This window comes from Papaver somniferum, chromosome 11, assembly GCF_003573695.1.
Source record: "Papaver somniferum cultivar HN1 chromosome 11, ASM357369v1, whole genome shotgun sequence".
Classification (NCBI taxonomy): Eukaryota; Viridiplantae; Streptophyta; class Magnoliopsida; order Ranunculales; family Papaveraceae; genus Papaver; species Papaver somniferum.
In genome coordinates, this window is record NC_039368.1 from 17,143,008 (window position 1) to 17,158,091 (window position 15,084).

Here is a 15,084-nt window from a genome sequence, read left to right on the forward strand (position 1 = left end):
AGATCTCACTCTCTCGTTTGACTTATCTGGTTTACAGTGGACTAATGGAGTCAGTGAAGAGGGGATATTCTGCATATATATCATGATACTGGTAATAAGTTTAATGATACCTATTTACTCGACTTGAATGTTCAGGTTAGTTTTTATTTTAATTATTTATTGAAAATGAATCGTGTGTCTTTCTTTATTTTTGTCAGTTCTATTAAGAACATGTATTATTAAATTTCACGAGTTGAATTCACTGCACATGATTCGTTTCCTACTAACTTCATTGCTCACACAACTTATATCGTAATCTCATTAGAAATTCGATGGAAAACAAGGCCGAACTGCTGCATAAGTGTTTACAATGCATTGATCTGTCTATTTACAATTCTTTTATACAAGGCTACTGTAGGTGCAAGTTCATATGCTGCTGGCGTTTAAGCTTTAGTTACTCTTTCGTTAGAAATCTGTTTTCATACGGCAATATAGGTTTTGTTATACCCTTTAAAATTGTGTAGTTTAGTACATGTGAGTGGATGGCCTTGACTGAAGGTTATGTTTATATAACATTGGAATAACTTAGTCTATTATCTGACTTTGTATAAATCGGTGATGCTTGGTCAGCTGAACAGGTTGTGCTCAAGTTGACTTGATTTTGAGTCTTTGTGTGTAGTAGCCTAGTTACTTTGGTTTAGTATATTGTTCAAAACATATGTATAGATTCATCCAACTTCTCTTTGGATGAATCTATTCATCCGACTTCTCTTTGGATGTGGAAAACTAATCGGTTCAACTAAAGTTAATTAAGAATAGAAAGTTGAACTGCGCATGTGATCTATTCATCCGATTGACGAAGTGCCATTTGTTGTAAATTTCTCAAATATTGACTACTACTTGGTAGTCTTAAGTTTACCAGGAGTATAAAGAATGTATTTTCAAGATAGACAAATTGATCATAAGTTGGCAACTAACAGATCAATTATAGTGAGTCTGATCAGGATGACCTCTAATTGGAATGATAGTCGATTAGTTGTGTTTTCTTTACCGATTGGGCATTTGGTCAAGCGGTATGATTATCGCTTTGGGTGTGAGAGGTCCCGAGTTTGATTCTCGGAATACCCCTACAGAATAAAGTCTGTAAAGTCTGGTTCAGATCTATTGGAACCAATCCAATTCTTTTATATGGCCCATAGACTACAGAATGTGCAAGAGAGGTCAGTGTTCTTTTTATTGCATAGTCCAGAATTTATGTAGTTCTGTCTTGTCTCTCTAAGCTATAGACAATTGATTAGCTTAGCTCTTTATCTTCATTTTATCCCCTGAATTGAAGTCATTGGGTTTTGCTGGACATAGATGTCAGCTGACCAAGGTGCGGATATTAAAAATTCCAAAGCAGCTGTACTGGATACTATCAGGTGGACCTCAAATACTGATGATAACAAATAAGTTCTGTTTTCTATACCAACTGGGCATTTGGTCTTAGTGGTATGATTCTCGCTTTGGGTGCGAGAGGTCCCGAGTTCGATTCTCGGAATGCCCCTAACCTTTTTCCTCTTTTAAGATGGTCAGAGAATAAGGTGTGGTTCAGATCCGTTGAAACCAATCCAATTCTTTTTTATATGGCCCTTAGACTGCAGAATGTGGAAGAGTGGTCTTTTTTCTTTTTGCTCTACTTTGTATTTCGAATTTGACTCTAAAACTAGAAGCTATTGTTCAAAAGAATTTCTTCTCTACTTCCGCCAATTGAGTTTGCACTGGTAAATATTACATGTTATTTCCACTTTCTTAAAATTTATTTCACTTCGTTAAAATTTAGTACATGTATGCGCAGGCTAGGACTAAACAAAACTGTACATTTAGCTGTATCATTTGATTATGCCTGGTCAGCTGCTCCCTGTAATCCTGATGATAAAAATTGAGTTCCATTTTCTATATCAACTGGGCATTTGGTCTAGTGGTATGATTCTCGCTTTGGGTGCGAGAGGTCCCGAGTTCGATTCTCGGAATGCCCCTCCAACTCTTTTGATCTACAATATGAGATTCAGATCTAAAGATGGGGTTGGCTTGGGTTCTTATGCGTGGCATTTTCTGCTATCGAGTTATAGACAACAGAAATCTTGGACGATTTGTTGGTTTTGATACATTCTTTTGTCAAATTCTATTTTGTCTATAAGCAGACTAGTCAGCCTGAGTACAGTTTGCACATTTACATTGGCATTTTCTGCTATCGAGTTATAGACAACAGAAACTTTGGACGATTTCTTGGTTTTGATACATTCTTTTGTTGAGTTCTATTTTGTCTATAAGCAGACTAGTCAGCCTGAGTACAGTTTGCACATTTACATGCGTTGCATAGTTCTAACTGACAGAGCATTTTGTGCTACATTCATTGATGCGTTGGTTTCTAGTCCTAGAACTTCGCTATGTGGGGTGATGCCCTGTGAGGCACTGAGTATCATTTAAAGATACACAGTTAGCTGTTTTGGATTAGATCAGATTGATCTCTAATACGAATTATAGCAAATTTGTTGTGCTTTTTATACCAACTGGACATTTGGTCTAGTGGTATGATTCTCGCTTTGGGTGCGAGAGGTCCCGAGTTCGATTCTCGGAATGCCCCATAACCCTTTTTGAAGAAGGCCTGGGTCTTATGTGTTTGATCTGTGACATTTCGTTACCTATTCCATAGGCAAAAGAAAAGTGAATAGGGACAATCATTCTTAGAAGCATGTTCAAGTGTCAATCTAAGTTTTCTGTTCTTGTAGTGTTGGATCCTATCCATGTTATGTTTTCTTAGTTTTATAATCAGCTTTAGCTCATGTTGGTAGCTGTTTGTTTTCTTTTCTTGTAGTTTCTTGTCTCGCTGTACTTTTTTGTTCCCCCTTGGCACTTGGTTATCAATTTTAATCATCTTTAAAGAAATAGGAAAGTGAAAAACTAGTCTGAATTCTTGAAGAAGTTGTTTTTTATGCATTGTCCAAAATGTGCGTAGTTTTATCTTGTCTCTAAGTTGTAGACAATTGAGCCTGAGAGGAGTCAATAGTAGCAATAGCAAGTTACACATATTCTGGCATTGCATAGTTCTGATTTCTTAATTAGCTTACATCTTTATCTTCATTTTATCCCCTGGATTGAAGTTGCTGGGCTTTGCTGGAAATTAATGTCAGGTGGCCGATGCGCCGATATTAAAAATTTCCAAAGCAGTTGTATTTGATATGGTCAGGTGGCCCCTAATCCTGACGATAACGAGTAAGTTCTGTTATCTATAGCAACTGGGCATTTGGTCTAGTGGTATGATTCTCGCTTTGGGTGCGAGAGGTCCCGAGTTCGATTCTCGGAATGCCCCTAACCTTTTTCCTCTTGTAAGATGGTCAGGGAATAAGGTATGGTTCATATCCGTTAAAACTTAAAACCAATCCAATTCTTTTTTTATAAGGCCCTTAGACTGCAAAATGGTCAGGGAATAAGGTGTGGTTCATATCCGTTAAAACCAATCCAATTCTTTTTTTATATGGCCCTTAGACTGCAGATGCGCAAGAGTGGTCTTCTTTTTTTTGTTCTACTTTGTATTTCGAATTTGACTCTAAAGCTAGAAGCTATAGTCCAAAAGAAAGATCATTTCATTAGGTTTCCGTAAAATGTAAAGAATTTTTTATCTACTTCTGCCTATTGATCTTAACCGACCAAGTAATATATAGGTAAGGTCAGCTAGTTCACATGGTTGCATTGAATTCATGATCTCTTTGTTGAATGAAATCTGTTTGCAGTAGTAGTGCACATGTTATTTCCACTTCCTTAAAATTTATTTGACTTTGTTCAAATTTGTTACATGTATGTGCTGGGCTAAGACTAAACTAAACTGTATAGTTACATAACATTGTGTATCAGTTGATCCCTGTAATCCTGATGATAAAAATTGAGTACCATTTTCTATAGTGGTATGATTCTCGCTTTGGGTGCAAGAGGTCACCAGTTCGATTCTCGGAATGCCCCTCCATCTCTTTTCATCTACAATATGAGATCTAAAGATGGGGTTGGCTTGGGTTCATTCTATGCTTGGCATTCTGCTAATTTGTTATAGACAACAGAAATGTTAGTTTTGATACATTCTTTTGTTGACTAGTCAGCCTGAGTATAGTTTGCACATGTACATGCGTTCCATAGTTCTAAATGACAGTGCATTTTGTGCTATATTCATATGTGTTGGTTTCCAGTCCTAGAACTTTGCTATGTGGGGTGATGCCCTGCGAGGCACTCAGTATCATTTAACGGTACACAATTAGCTGTGTTGGGTTATATCAGATTGACCTCTGATACGAATTATAGCGAATTAGTTGTGCTTTTTATAGCAACTGGGCATTTGGTCTAGTGGTATGATTCTCGCTTTGGGTGCGAGAGGTCCCGAGTTCGATTCTCGGAATGCCCCCTAACCCTTTTTGAAGAACGCCTGGGTCTTATGTGTTTGATTTATGACATTTCCTTACCTATTCCATAGAGAAAAGGAAAGTGAATAGTTTAAATCATTCTTAGAAGCATGTTCAACTGTCAATCTAAGTTGTCTGTTCTTGTAGTGTTGGATCCTATCCATCCCGAGTTCGATTCTCGGAATGCCCCCTAACCCTTTTTGAAGAACGCCTGGGTCTTATGTGTTTGATTTATGACATTTCCTTACCTATTCCATAGAGAAAAGGAAAGTGAATAGTTTAAATCATTCTTAGAAGCATGTTCAACTGTCAATCTAAGTTGTCTGTTCTTGTAGTGTTGGATCCTATCCATGTTACGTTTTCTTAGTTCTATAATCAGCTCTAGCTCACGTTAATAGCTGTTTGCTTTTCTTTTCTTGTTGTTTCCTGTCTCAATGTACTTTTTTGTGCCCCCTTCACACTTGGTTATCAATTTTAATCTCCTTAAAGAAAACAGCAAAGTGAATAATTGGTCTGAATTTTTGAAGAGGTTGTTTTTTTATCCATTGTCCAGAATGTATGTAGTTTTATCTTGTCTCTAAGCTGTATACAATTGAGCCTGAGAGGAGTCAATAGTTGCAATAGCAAGTTACACATATACTTGCATTTGCATAGTTCTGATTGTTGGAATTTCAGCTTCTTAATCATCATACTTTATGCTTAAAACAAGATTATAAGAACCCTTATGCTGAAACAGACATAACCCTAGTCTTATCATGCTCTACAATATCTTTATGGCTACACAGAACAATCAAGTTAGAACTTCAATTAGCTGAACATATCTCTATCATTAGCATAACATTAGGATACTCATTAATAGCATGATACAGAGCAATACATGTTGAGAAGGTAGAAGTAAAACATATCAAAACACAAAACATGAACATGACTTAGCTTCTACTTCTATTTCCTCTCGATCCTTAGATGGATGAATTACTGTAAACAGATGTGTATAAGAGGGTAGAAGAGAGCTTAGTCATAGCCTATGTGTCAACCAACCTGTCCATCATTAGTTGGTTGATACCTCACTAGGTAAGTCATAGGACAGCAAGCAGCTGAAGTGTAATCCTACTTATCACTAATTAAGATTAACCAAAACAGGATTAGCTTAACCAAAACAGGATCATCATTAGTTGGTTGATACCTCATTAGGTGAGTCATAGGATAGCAAGCAGCTAAAGTGTAATCCTACTTATCACTAATTAAGATTAAACAAAACATGATTAGCTTAATCAAAACAGGATTACCTTAAACTAACCAACATTTGTTGCTAAACCAACATTAATTCTAACATTCTCCCACTTTGGTTAGCAACAAAACTTTACGGAAAACTGCATACTCAAGTCTAAAAGGTACGCTAGGATTCGACTACAGCGACCCATACACCATTTAAGAGATGCATACGCCATTTCTACAATCAGAAAACTAGAAAACTAGACGGGCCATTTTATACTCAAACGAACTGTACTTTAAACTTTATGCATAACTTTAAATGACTTAACCTTATGTCAAAACAAACTGCACTTTACTTTATTTTTCAAACCAGAAAACTTAACTTGAATAAATCCTTATTTGCTCTCACCGCAACCTTATACACTCTTACCACAATCAATATGATTTCTAGATAAGTCCCGTCGAGACAAGTATACATCTGGCTCAATTAAAAGGCATGTTTCCGTCGGAACATATAACAAGTATACATCTGGCTCAATCGAGATATATCGTACAAGACATTTAACATCTCCAAAGAGACATCTCCGAAGAGATTATACCGGCTCAATTGAGGTGTGTTTGTCGAGACAATCAACATCTCCGAAGAGACATCTCCTGAGAGATTCATCTGACTCAATTGAGTATGTCTGTCAAGACATTTAACATCTCCGAAGAGAATAACTGGCTCAATTAAGGTATGTCCGACAAAGCATTTCAGCGTCTCACTCGAGACCCTTAATCTCTGTAGAGATCTTATATGTTCTCTATATGAGATATGTCTCCGTCGAGACATTATCCATCTCCGAATAGACCTGGCCCAATAAGAGATATATCTCCGAAGAGAAAACCTTTGTCTTAAAATGAAAAACGTGTCTCCGTCAAGACCTTTATCCATCTCTTTATTGGATTAATCTACGAAAAGATCATTTGTGTCTCACTTGAGACGTGTTCTGTGCTCATTATGAGCTATGCTTCCAGCGAAACTTTCTGTATTGATCTCCCACTGATTTTCTGTTCCTTAAACAACACAGACAACAAAACAAGTTAAACAGGTATGATGATAACTAAAAACTAACTTATCATACTCCCATTGTTTTCCAGAGCTCTATCACTATACAATGTTGTATATACTTTAATCTACACACTAATGAAATATTAAAACATATTCAATACCATCATTGGTTCACCTTCAGGTAAACCAGGATGCCAGAATCTCAAACACTAAACAAGACTCGGTATCATCGCAAACCACCTTTGGGCAGAATTGCAATATACATGAGTGAAGTCCTAACAAGTTTAAGATCAACATTTCATGCATTGAGACAATAACTCTATAAACCTTTGGGTTCAATAGAACACAATATTCAAAAAGTTGGAACCATGATTCATTCCAAATATCTCAAATATGAATTACCTTTGGGCAAAACTCATACTCATAACATTTGAGAAAATCATAAACAAACCTTTCCTTTTTTACCGAAAACTGATGAAGAGCTTGTTTGCTATTTTCTGGCTTCCATGGTCTGTACCACCAGTCCCTTCATCACTATCCACATCTTGCTCCTTGGAAACAGTGCTTTGTAGTGCAACACTTTAGCAATTGATTTTCTGTAATAGCACTTTTCAAAACACCTAGACCACAAAAAACTTCATTCTGATTAGGGAACCCTTTCATACTCTCAGTCGAGTGATGGAAAGTACAGAAAATCTAATCATAGTTTTAAAAAAAAAAAAAAAAACTGGAATCAAATGATTATACCCCTAAGTTCAATCTGCATTTTAAAGAAAATTACGTACTTTAAACTTCACTATCAAACCTTTGGGTTTAATAGACGGTGGGAAAACTATACCAAACATATAACATGATTCATTCCAAACATTATTAGTGCGAATCACCTTTGGGCAGGTTCGCACTTGCAACATTCAAAATAAATCACAAGCAAACCTTGCTATAAGCAAAATGATGAAGAATCTTTGTTCCTCTGGTCTTCTTGGTCTACACCACAAACATCTTCATCTCTTTCTTAACCTAGACACACATATCCAGAGCCTTATATTGCAGCACTTTAAGCATTGATTCTCTGTGGCAATTCTCCAAAATTACTGAACCACAAAACTTCATTTTTTATCGGAACACTTTCATTACTCTCAAAGTATCACTTTGGCAATACTTAGTCGAGTGGTGAAAAGTAAAGAAAATAACTATAATCACAATTTTGAAGACTGAAAAACAACAATAGCTCAGTTGCAATGCACTGGTATACTTTGAATTCCAAGTCTGCATCTTAAGAAAACACATACCTTAAACTTAACTACTAAACCTTTAGGCATAATGGAAAGGTTAAACGACAAAGTAGTCAACTTCTCCTTTGTTAATGCTCAATCTCCAAGATTCTTGCAGACAACTAATTTTGTATTTACTGTTGTGACGAATACTTTGGCTCCATACTGTTTAACCATTTAGAGTAATTTCCTACTCCTACTACGGCTTAAGCTTTATTCTCCGTGTCAGCTGAAAAATAGTCTTTATGAGGAAACTTCAACCTGTAAAACAGAATGGTGTTATCCCCTTCATTAGTACAAATAGAAATAAACGCATACGGTAGTCCACTATAACCCAGACTTTGATGACTTCCATAAACCCTATGCAAGTTCTGAGAAGACAAAGAACTTCTGCTCCCACTGAAATAGGGAAGTACTTGGCTACTTGCATCAATTATTTTCTGGACTTGACCACTTGTTTAAAAAGGAATTATCAGACCCTTAAAATCCAAGAACATAAGATGGGACCATAGACAAAACTTTCTTTATACCCAAGCTGAATGTAAAGAATCACTCTTCTCCACAATAGATCCCAAGCCTGTTAATATATATGATCAATGCCTTCCTATTCCTGGTAATTTTGAACGCAACATCCTGATACAAAATATTTCACTCCCTGATCTACTCATCTACTATTGCGGAGGAAAAATCCGCAACAGCCCATGCAGCTTTTCTTGGTCATAAATTATGTATGTCGAAGAAGATACAATACAGATCCAATGATAATCCATGTAACAACAAAAGTTTAGGATTCTCTAGATCAGAATGGAAAAATCACTATGAAGTGGAATTTCATGAGCTGGACTCCAGATGGACACATTCTTTGATAACTGTCGATTATGCCACATACACTTACTCTTTGGTAGAGGTGGATACCAGAACAAATGAAGTTTCCACGATAAGCTAGCCTTAATGACATCAGAACCTTGTGAGCCATCCATTTTTGCCTTAGCTCTAACTACCTTTCCAAGAGAACTTCAAGTACCTGACAATGGATTTTGAGCTTCCGTGTTTCCCAAGTCTTCAACACCAACAAGTTAAGAAGTACAACAAACTTTCCACATTCATTGTCAGAAAGACATTTGTTTTTGTAACCCTTGAAGATAAACAAGTCCACCGTGAATCCCTGATACTTGAAGCAGAAACACTATCTGAACCACTTTTCTCCACAAGTGATGCGTCTCAGCATACACGGAAACTGACCATCACATGGATCTTTAATCCATAAGCTGCAATATCATCTATGATCAAATCAAGTAGAAGACACTACTCTCTCACTGAGTTCTCTGATCCTGTTCAAGAGACAATACATTACAGGCTTGCTATGTAGTTACAAAACAGTAGTCTTAACCACCTTTGGTCAAAACACCATGCTAAATCAGAATACAGACATGAACATATGATATATACTCAAATCATATTCTTCAACAGAATACGCAATAGCTAATCTTGATATGTGGGAAGCTCAACTGAGGTCAGATTATACCTCATGCCATCAGCAACAAATTCCATAAGCAACTTAACCACAACAGATCTGTGCATATACCCTAGTTGAAGAACATGAAATAACTAGGGGAAATAGAAGTAGACTGTTGGAATTTCAGCTTCTTAATCATCATACTTTATGCTTAAAACAAGATTGTAAAAACCCTTATGCTGAAAACAGACATAACCCTAGTCTTATCATGCTCTACAATATCTTTATGGCTACACAGAACAATCAAGTTAGAACTTCAATTAGTTGAACATATCTCTATCATTAGCATAACATTAGGATACTCATTAATAGCATGATACAAAGCAATACATGTTGAGAAGGTAGAAGTAAAACATATCAAAACACAAAACATGAACATGACTTAGCTTCTACTTCTATTTCCTCTCAATCCTTAGATGGATGAATTACTGTAAACAGATGTGTATAAGAGGCTAGAAGAGAGCTTAGTCATAGCTTATGTGTCAACCAACCTGTTCATCATTAGTTGGTTGATACCTCACTAGGTGAGTCATAGGACAGCAAGCAGCTGAAGTGTAATCCTACTTATCACTAATTAAGATTAAACAAAACAGGATTAGCTTAACCAAAACAGGACCATCATTAGTTGGTTGAGACCTCACTAGGTGAGTCATAGGATAGCAAGCAGCTAAAGTGTAATCCTACTTATCACTAATTAAGATTAAACAAAACAGGATTAGCTTAACCAAAACAGGATTACCTTAAACAAACCAACATTTGTTGCTAAACCAACATTAAGTCTAACATTGATTACTTAATTTAACCCCTGGATTGTCTTTATTTTATCCTCTGGATTTGAGTTGTTGGGTTTTTCCGGAAATTGATGTCAGGTGGTGGAGGCGCCGATTTTTAAAATCCCGAAGCAGCTGAATTAGATGTGATCAGGTGGACCTCTAATCCTGATGATAATAAATAAGTTCTGTTATCTATACCAATTGGGCATTTGGTCTAGTGGTATGATTCTCGCTTTGGGTGCGAGAGGCCTAATTGTAGATGACAGCGCACTTTGTGCTGCATTTCATAGAACATTTCTATGTGGTGTGACGCAGGCACTGAGTATCATTTAACGGCAAACAATTAGCTGGGATAATATCAGATTCATCTCTGATACCAATTATACAAAATTAATTGTGCATTTTATACCAACTGGGCATTTGGTCTAGTGGTATGATTCTCGCTTTGGGTGCGAGAGGTCCCGAGTTCGATTCTCGGAATTCCCCTAACCCTTTTTGAAGGAGGATGGGGTCTATAATTCTTAGAAGCATGTTCAAGTTTCAATCTAAATTGTCCGTTCTTGTAGTGTTGGATCCTATCCATGTTACATTCTCTTAGTTTAATTATCAGCTTTAGCTCACGTTGGTAGCTGTTTGCTTTTCTTTTCTTGTAGTTTATTGTCTCGCTGTAATTTTTTGTGCCCTTGTTCATCAATATTAATCCCCTAAAAGATAACAGGAAAGTGAATAACTGGTCTGAATGTTTGAAGAAGTTATTTTTCATGCGTTGTCCAGAATGTAAGTAGTTTTGTCTTGTCTCTAAGCTGTAGACAATTTAGCCTGAGAGTAGTCAGTAGTAGAAAGTTACACATTTTGCATTGCATAGTTCTGATCACTTGATTAGCTTAGCTCTTTATCTTCATTTATTCCCTGGATCGAATTCGTTGGGTTTTGCTGGAGATTGATGTCATTTGACTGACTAATTTTAAAATATTCAAAACAGTTGTACTGGATATTATCAGGTACACCTCTAATCCCGATGATAACAAATAAGTTCTGTTCTCATTTCCAATTGGGCATTTGGTCTAGTGGTATGATTCTCGGAATGCTCCTCAACTCTTTTGATCTATTATATAGATTATACCAAATCTTCTGGTGCTAGTATGATATACTAGATTAATTGATTGTTTGTCATTATGAGACACATATTTATACTAAGACTTAAATAACTCTAATTTAATGAACTGAAAAACAAGTGATTCTTTGATTTCCTCAACTCCTTCAGTTATCTTGACCTCGTTCGTAATTTTGAAGGTATGTTTTATATTGTCAGTTGTCTGAATTTCTGGCAGCGCAGCCTTGTTTTCTCGATCAGTTACCTCATATTGCTATTGCTGGAGGTGCTCCCATGATAACTCGTTATCTTTATGCAGACGATAGCATTGTCTTCACAAAAATGCTTGCAATCTGATATTGTAATTGGATAAATTCAGTAGGTGGTCTGGGCAGATAATCAGTAATGCTAAGTCCACTCTGTCTTCTAGCAATCTCAGTAGAAGTTTTACTATGAGAATGGCTAGGGATTTCCAGGTTCAGGTAGCCAAGGCTCCGGGTAAGTACCTTGGCATTCCTTTACAGTCGGGAAGAATTTCTGAGAAAACTGTCTTTGAGTTGCAGGAAAAGTTGAGTAATAAAATGACTGATTGGAAGTTGAAATCTTTGAGCATAGCTGGTAGGTGTATTTTGATTTAGTTTGTTCCTGATCATGTTTCTTACCATGTTATGTCTATGTTAAAATTGCCTAAAAGATTGATGAATAAGATTGATAAGTTTAGGAGAAATTTTTTTTGGGGTGGGGATAAAGAGTCTAGAAAAGATGCATAATATCAATTGGACTATTGTTTGCAGTCCTTTGATAAATGGAACATCGCCTTGTTAGCCAAGATGGCTTGGTGGATTAGTGAAAATCCGAACTCTGATGTGGCATTGTTGCTGAAAGCTAAATACCATACAAGTATTGATTTCTGGTCCAGTGAAACTAAGAACGACTGCTCCACTAGTTGGAGAAGTCTTCTTAAAGGTAAAGAGTCCATCAAAGGGAGTTTGAGATGTGCATTGGTAATGGCAGCCAAGTGGATTTTTGGAATGATCCTTAGATCTCTGATCTCCCAATCGCCGCCATTATTAACTAGTAGTGACAGTGTTCCTGACCTTAAGGTGAAGGACGTCATTAACCCCATTTCTAAACATTAGGATCTCTCTTTTGTGGATAGTCTGCTGCCAGAAGATGTTGTGGATAGGGTTAATTTTAGTATCTTGTTATAGGGCGGCATGGTTTATTAGAGGGGCGGCAGTGTGATAATAGTGTCCCTCTAGTTGATTAGGAGGTGTCCAAATGGTTTTGTAAATTGTCTAGATTACCTTCCCCATGTTTTAACCTAAATCAAAGCTAAATTGAAAATCTGTTTTCTTTCTTATTCTTTTCTTCTCCTCCCATCAATCGTAACCTCCATTAAAACTCAAAATTTCATCGTCTTCGATTAATCAGCGATTCGAAAATTAATCAAGTATAATGACTTATATGAGGTATGTTATGAAAAACCCAGTTAGGTTTAGTTTATTTTGTTCGATTTAAGTTTAATTTCTATCAGAAATTAGGGTTTTAGGTGAAAATTGAAATTCAAATTTCTGGATTTATGTGAGTTACGGTTTTTTTTAACTCTATTACGAACCGTAACTGGAGAATTTGATGTTGTTACGGTTGGTAATAGTTCAATTACCAACCGTATGTTCTTATATCTGAGAATTTTCTTCAGTTACGGTTGGTAACCATTTTTATTTACCAACCGTAACTCAGTTACGGTTGGTATCGAGCATTTGGTTACCAACTGTAACTGAGTTACGGTTCATATCGAGCATTTAGTTACCAACCGTAACTGGTTTTATAATTGGGTTTTTCCCAAATTTAACCAGTTACAGTTGGTAGTTCATCTTTTACGAACCGTAACTATGAATTACGATTGGTTACGAGCAAAATTCCAACCGTAATTAGCTCTGAAAATGTAAGAAATTGAATTTTTTTTACGTATTTGAGCAACAAAAAGCTAGTTGGGACTAATTTAGAAGTATACCTGGTCATTTTCAGGCATTGGGTTTTCACTTTGTTGGTTAATTTCTTTAATTAATTGAGATTGACCTTCACCTTGGGTTAAAACTTCTCTACCATCTCCAATTTTTTTTTTTTAAACTCTAAAATCTGATTTTATTTTGATTTCGAGTTAATATAAGTGAAATTAATCATTAACATTAAACTTGATTATCATCACTAAACTAGGTTATCAATTATGAGGGTTAATTTTTCATTTCCGGTTTTTTTTATAAGGGACACCTTGAATGATCATGTAATGACCCTTTTTGTCCTATTAGAATGCCGCCACTCTAATAAACCATGCCGCCCCTATACCGGGTTACTAATTTTATTCCAGTGCTAGTAAATAATAAGGGTCTTGGTACTAGGGTTTGCAGTTATGGTAAGGACGGTAATGTTAGTGTGAAAGAGGCGCATAATTTTCTCATTTCCAAGAAAGTTGGTATTCAAAATACCAATTTGGACTGGAATTTTTTGTGGAACATCAAATGTCCTCTTTTTGTTGAAGTTGTGCCATAACGTACTTAATTTGAACGAGTCTCTTTGCAGAAAAGGTATTATCTCTCACCTTGGTTGCTTCTTGGGCCAATATGATTTTGAAACTGTTAGTGTTTATCATTTGTTTTTAAACTGTAGCCGCAAGTTTCCTCACAACCACACTCCACTATAAATATAATTAATATTAGGTAATCATCATCATTAAACTCTTCATTGATTATCAAGACCTAAGTCGGTTTACAAGTTGGATATAAGTATTACAACAATCTTACTTGTTCCTAGATTTACTTTCTCTCTCCTGATTTCTTGTCTAACACTCACCAAAAGAACTCTCACAACAAGTAATAACCCCTCCTCTTTATATATGATCTTACATAGTGGATGACAGCTAAGAGATCCCTTATTTTCGGAATCTCTATGCGACACACTCGCTCATGTATACTCACTCGTTCTCGCACAGACTATACTTCACACAGATCTTCACACTTTACTTGTGACTTTGTTGACATCATCCGGTGCGTCATCTCAACTTTGCTGTGTGCGATCTCCTTCGTTTAAGTTATATAGTCTTCACTTTGCATGCTTATTAACATGTGCGATATTTCACTCCTACATTCTTCCTCTTCGCATTTCGCTTACTCTACAGAGTGAGCGATATGAGAAACTCCTACTTTACATTATCGCATATGCTTGTCTTTTCATATTTTGCTTTGCCGACAATTTTCCGGAATTCCGTCTTCCCTTGTTTACGCGTGTCTTTTTAATCATTCATTTTTTGACATGTCTTTTTAACCGCTTGTTTCTATCCATTCATTTTCTCGCATTAATGAGAAGAAATTTTGAAAAACGGGACACACTTTCCTTATATATATTCTTTTATCTTCTTCTTCATTCTTTTTACTTCTTCTCTTCGTTTTCTCTGCTACTGTTCTCCATCGTTTCTTTTATTGATTTTGATCTTCATCAAATAACCTTCATTCCCATTCTTGTTCTTTAATGGCTCCTGCTGGTAAAAATATGGAGACAGAGTTTACCAAATTAAAGGACGAATTTCATTTGAAAGGTTATACACTTTCTCTTCCTCCATCAACCGAATATACTTCCAAACTTAATCTTGATTTGATCAACTCTGAACAGTGGAGTAATCATAGAGTCATTATTTCATTAGGACAACTTCAGATTATTCAAATTCCCCTGTATAACCCATAAATTCCTCTTTTCTATGAA

The 15,084-nt window shown here is 36.2% G+C and overlaps 6 non-coding genes across 6 annotated transcripts; all 6 read left to right on the top strand.

Annotated features, from left to right (window-relative positions):
- The first annotated feature begins 1,452 nt into the window (after positions 1-1,452).
- TRNAP-UGG lies at positions 1,453-1,525 on the top strand. The gene has a single exon. It is a non-coding gene; the product is annotated as a tRNA-Pro (tRNA).
- A 400-nt stretch (positions 1,526-1,925) lies between these two features.
- Positions 1,926-1,997, top strand: TRNAP-UGG. The gene has a single exon. It is a non-coding gene; the product is annotated as a tRNA-Pro (tRNA).
- A 536-nt stretch (positions 1,998-2,533) lies between these two features.
- TRNAP-UGG lies at positions 2,534-2,605 on the top strand. Its single transcript has one exon. It is a non-coding gene; the product is annotated as a tRNA-Pro (tRNA).
- A 654-nt stretch (positions 2,606-3,259) lies between these two features.
- TRNAP-UGG lies at positions 3,260-3,331 on the top strand. The gene has a single exon. It is a non-coding gene; the product is annotated as a tRNA-Pro (tRNA).
- A 1,008-nt stretch (positions 3,332-4,339) lies between these two features.
- TRNAP-UGG lies at positions 4,340-4,411 on the top strand. Its single transcript has one exon. It is a non-coding gene; the product is annotated as a tRNA-Pro (tRNA).
- A 6,235-nt stretch (positions 4,412-10,646) lies between these two features.
- TRNAP-UGG lies at positions 10,647-10,718 on the top strand. The gene has a single exon. It is a non-coding gene; the product is annotated as a tRNA-Pro (tRNA).
- The last annotated feature ends 4,366 nt before the right edge of the window (positions 10,719-15,084 follow it).